This window comes from Pristiophorus japonicus, unplaced genomic scaffold (assembly GCF_044704955.1).
Source record: "Pristiophorus japonicus isolate sPriJap1 unplaced genomic scaffold, sPriJap1.hap1 HAP1_SCAFFOLD_1934, whole genome shotgun sequence".
Classification (NCBI taxonomy): Eukaryota; Metazoa; Chordata; class Chondrichthyes; family Pristiophoridae; genus Pristiophorus; species Pristiophorus japonicus.
In genome coordinates, this window is record NW_027251626.1 from 22,501 (window position 1) to 27,500 (window position 5,000).

The window sequence follows — 5,000 nt, forward strand, 5'->3', positions numbered from 1 at the left end:
CGACCGAAGTCAAATCCGTCCCGCCAACTTGACACTTGTCATTTCTGTCCTTGGGGGTTGGCGGGGTACCTGCACAGAGGTAGGAGGTGGCTGATCGAGAATTGGTGAGTTTTCCAAAGTCACGTCTCGAGCCTCCAGGTCTGCAGAGACCGACCAGGGCTGCCGCCCAACCGACTATTCACCCTTTTTGGGCGGGAATTTTTTCCATTTTTGTCCATTTTTCGGGTTTTTGGTCGGGCTTCAAAAACGGCAGCCCGAGGCCTGGCAGAGGCCGGGGCATGTCCCCGGTCGCGCCAGGCGGCTCGCGCGACCCGATTAGGCCCCGAAAGGAGTCGGGAAATCGGCAGACCTGCCCGAGTTCAGCCCGGGGGAGGCGGGGGGCAGGTCGGTTCGGCTCAAATCATTAACCAAAGCCGAGACTTGGTCTCGCTGGCGCAACCGAAGTGCCAGGCTGGATAACTCATTAACCAGAAGGCGGCTGGAGGCAGGCAGGGCTGATGGCTGAGGCCGGGTGGAGGCCACCCGCGGCCGGGAAAGTCAAAAGTCCCGTTGTGTGGAAGTCTATGAGGTCAGATTCGGCCGCCTTACCGGGCCTGCGGTTGATGGTTTCCCGCTTGGGCAAGCGAGTCGGCCCGGCAAAGTGGCCACTTGCATTTTCTGGCAAGTGTCTGCGAACAACGTTAATGAGTTGAACCTCGGCAATTGTCGGAAGTCCCGATGAAGAAATGAAAATGCCCCTTTTGCGGGGATTTGGATGCTCATGGCCGGCAGCAGGTGGCCCGACGCCCCGCCAACTTGACACTTGTCATTTCTGTCCTTGGGGGTTGGCGGGGTATCTGCACAGAGGTAGGAGGTGGCAGAATCGAGACTTGGTGAGTTTTCCAAACAAACGTCTCGAGCCTCCAGGTCTGCAGAGACCGACCAGGGCTGCCGCCCAACCGACTATTCACCCTTTTTGGGCGGGAATTTATTCCCTTTTTGCCCATTTTTCGGGTTTTTGGTCGGGCTTCAAAAGCGGCTGCCCGAGGCCTGGCAGAGGCCGGGGCATGGGCCCCGATCGCGCCAGGCGGCACGCGCGACCCGATTAGGCCCCGAAAGGAGTCGGGAAATCGGCAGACCTGCCCGACTTCAGCCCGCGGGGGCGGGGGGCAGGTCGGTTCGGCTCAAATCATTAACCAAAGCCGAGACTTGGTCTCGCTGGCGCAACCGAAGTGCCAGGCTGGATAACTCATTAACCAGAAGGCGGCTGGAGGCAGGCAGGGCTGATGGCTGAGGCCGGGTGGAGGCCACCCGCGGCCGGGAAAGTCAAAAGTCCCGTTGTGTGGAAGTCTATGAGGTCAGATTCGGCCGCCTTACCGGGCCTTCGGTTGATGGTTTCCCGCTTGGGCAAGCGAGTCGGCCCGGCAAAGTGGCCACTTGCATTTTCTGGCAAGTGTCTGCGAACAACGTTAATGAGTTGAACCTTGGAAATTGCCGGAAGTCCCGATGAAGAAATGAAAATGCCCCTTTTGCGGGGATTTGGATGCTCATGGCCGGCAGCAGGTGGCCCGACGCCCCGCCAACTTGACACTTGTCATTTCTGTCCTTGGGCGTTGGCGGGGTATCTGCACAGAGGTAGGAGGTGGCAGAATCGAGACTTGGTGAGTTTTCCAAACAAACGTCTCGAGCCTCCAGGTCTGCAGAGACCGACCAGGGCTGCCGCCCAACCGACTATTCACCCTTTTTGGGCGGGAATTTATTCCCTTTTTGCCCATTTTTCGGGTTTTTGGTCGGGCTTCAAAAGCGGCTGCCCGAGGCCTGGCAGAGGCCGGGGCATGGGCCCCGATCGCGCCAGGCGGCTCGCGCGACCCGATTAGGCCCCGAAAGGAGTCGGGAAATCGGCAGACCTTGCCGAGTTCAGCCCGCGGTGGCGGGGGGCAGGTCGGTTCGGCTCAAATCATTAACCAAAGCCGAGACTTGGTCTCGCTGGCGCAACCGAAGTGCCAGGCTGGATAACTCATTAACCAGAAGGCGGCTGGAGGCAGGCAGGGCTGATGGCTGAGGCCAGGCCGGGTGGAGGCCACCCGCGGCCGGGAAAGTCAAAAGTCCCGTTGTGTGGAAGTCTATGAGGTCAGATTCGGCCGCCTTACCGGGCCTTCGGTTGATGGTTTCCCGCTTGGGCAAGCGAGTCGGCCCGGCAAAGTGGCCACTTGCATTTTCTGGCAAGTGTCTGCGAACAACGTTAATGAGTTGAACCTTGGAAATTGCCGGAAGTCCCAGAAATGAAAATGCCCCTTTTGCGGGGATTTGGATGCTCATGGCCGGCAGCAGGTGGCCCGACGCCCCGCCAACTTGACACTTGTCATTTCTGTCCTTGGGGGTTGGCGGGGTATCTGCACAGAGGTAGGAGGTGGCAGAATCGAGACTTGGTGAGTTTTCCAAACAAACGTCTCGAGCCTCCAGGTCTGCAGAGACCGACCAGGGCTGCCGCCCAACCGACTATTCACCCTTTTTGGGCGGGAATTTATTCCCTTTTTGCCCATTTTTCGGGTTTTTGGTCGGGCTTCAAAAGCGGCTGCCCGAGGCCTGGCAGAGGCCGGGGCATGGTCCCCGATCGCGCCAGGCGGCTCGCGCGACCCGATTAGGCCCCGAAAGGAGTCGGGAAATCGGCAGACCTGCCCGAGTTCAGCCCGGGGGGGGCGGGGGGCAGGTCGGTTCGGCTCAAATCATTAACCAAAGCCGAGACTTGGTCTCGCTGGCGCAACCGAAGTGCCAGGCTGGATAACTCATTAACCAGAAGGCGGCTGGAGGCAGGCAGGGCTGATGGCTGAGGCCGGGTGGAGGCCACCCGCGGCCGGGAAAGTCAAAAGTCCCGTTGTGTGGAAGTCTATGAGGTCAGATTCGGCCGCCTTACCGGGCCTTCGGTTGATGGTTTCCCGCTTGGGCAAGCGAGTCGGCCCGGCAAAGTGGCCACTTGCATTTTCTGGCAAGTGTCTGCGAACAACGTTAATGAGTTGAACCTCGGAAATTGCCGGAAGTCCCGATGAAGAAATGAAAATGCCCCTTTTGCGGGGATTTGGATGCTCATGGCCGGCAGCAGGTGGCCCGACGCCCCGCCAACTTGACACTTGTCATTTCTGTCCTTGGGGGTTGGCGGGGTATCTGCACAGAGGTAGGAGGTGGCAGAATCGAGACTTGGTGAGTTTTCCAAACAAACGTCTCGAGCCTCCAGGTCTGCAGAGACCGACCAGGGCTGCCGCCCAACCGACTATTCACCCTTTTTGGGCGGGAATTTATTCCCTTTTTGCCCATTTTTCGGGTTTTTGGTCGGGCTTCAAAAGCGGCTGCCCGAGGCCTGGCAGAGGCCGGGGCATGGTCCCCGATCGCGCCAGGCGGCTCGCGCGACCCGATTAGGCCCCGAAAGGAGTCGGGAAATCGGCAGACCTGCCCGAGTTCAGCCCGGGGGGGGCGGGGGGCAGGTCGGTTCGGCTCAAATCATTAACCAAAGCCGAGACTTGGTCTCGCTGGCGCAACCGAAGTGCCAGGCTGGATAACTCATTAACCAGAAGGCGGCTGGAGGCAGGCAGGGCTGATGGCTGAGGCCGGGTGGAGGCCACCCGCGGCCGGGAAAGTCAAAAGTCCCGTTGTGTGGAAGTCTATGAGGTCAGATTCGGCCGCCTTACCGGGCCTTCGGTTGATGGTTTCCCGCTTGGGCAAGCGAGTCGGCCCGGCAAAGTGGCCACTTGCATTTTCTGGCAAGTGTCTGCGAACAACGTTAATGAGTTGAACCTTGGAAATTGCCGGAAGTCCCGATGAAGAAATGAAAATGCCCCTTTTGCGGGGATTTGGATGCTCATGGCCGGCAGCAGGTGGCCCGACGCCCCGCCAACTTGACACTTGTCATTTCTGTCCTTGGGGGTTGGCGGGGTATCTGCACAGAGGTAGGAGGTGGCAGAATCGAGACTTGGTGAGTTTTCCAAACAAACGTCTCGAGCCTCCAGGTCTGCAGAGACCGACCAGGGCTGCCGCCCAACCGACTATTCACCCTTTTTGGGCGGGAATTTATTCCCTTTTTGCCCATTTTTCGGGTTTTTGGTCGGGCTTCAAAAGCGGCTGCCCGAGGCCTGGCAGAGGCCGGGGCATGGTCCCCGATCGCGCCAGGCGGCTCGCGCGACCCGATTAGGCCCCGAAAGGAGTCGGGAAATCGGCAGACCTGCCCGAGTTCAGCCCGGGGGGGGCGGGGGGCAGGTCGGTTCGGCTCAAATCATTAACCAAAGCCGAGACTTGGTCTCGCTGGCGCAACCGAAGTGCCAGGCTGGATAACTCATTAACCAGAAGGCGGCTGGAGGCAGGCAGGGCTGATGGCTGAGGCCGGGTGGAGGCCACCCGCGGCCGGGAAAGTCAAAAGTCCCGTTGTGTGGAAGTCTATGAGGTCAGATTCGGCCGCCTTACCGGGCCTGCGGTTGATGGTTTCCCGCTTGGGCAAGCGAGTCGGCCCGGCAAAGTGGCCACTTGCATTTTCTGGCAAGTGTCTGCGAACAACGTTAATGAGTTGAACCTCGGCAATTGTCGGAAGTCCCGATGAAGAAATGAAAATGCCCCTTTTGCGGGGATTTGGATGCTCATGGCCGGCAGCAGGTGGCCCGACGCCCCGCCAACTTGACACTTGTCATTTCTGTCCTTGGGGGTTGGCGGGGTATCTGCACAGAGGTAGGAGGTGGCAGAATCGAGACTTGGTGAGTTTTCCAAACAAACGTCTCGAGCCTCCAGGTCTGCAGAGGCCGACCAGGGCTGCCGCCCAACCGACTATTCACCCTTTTTGGGCGGGAATTTTTTCCATTTTTGTCCATTTTTCGGGTTTTTGGTCGGGCTTCAAAAACGGCAGCCCGAGGCCTGGCAGAGGCCGGGGCATGTCCCCGGTCGCGCCAGGCGGCTCGCGCGACCCGATTAGGCCCCGAAAGGAGTCGGGAAATCGGCAGACCTGCCCGAGTTCAGCCCGGGGGAGGCGGGGGGCAGGTCGG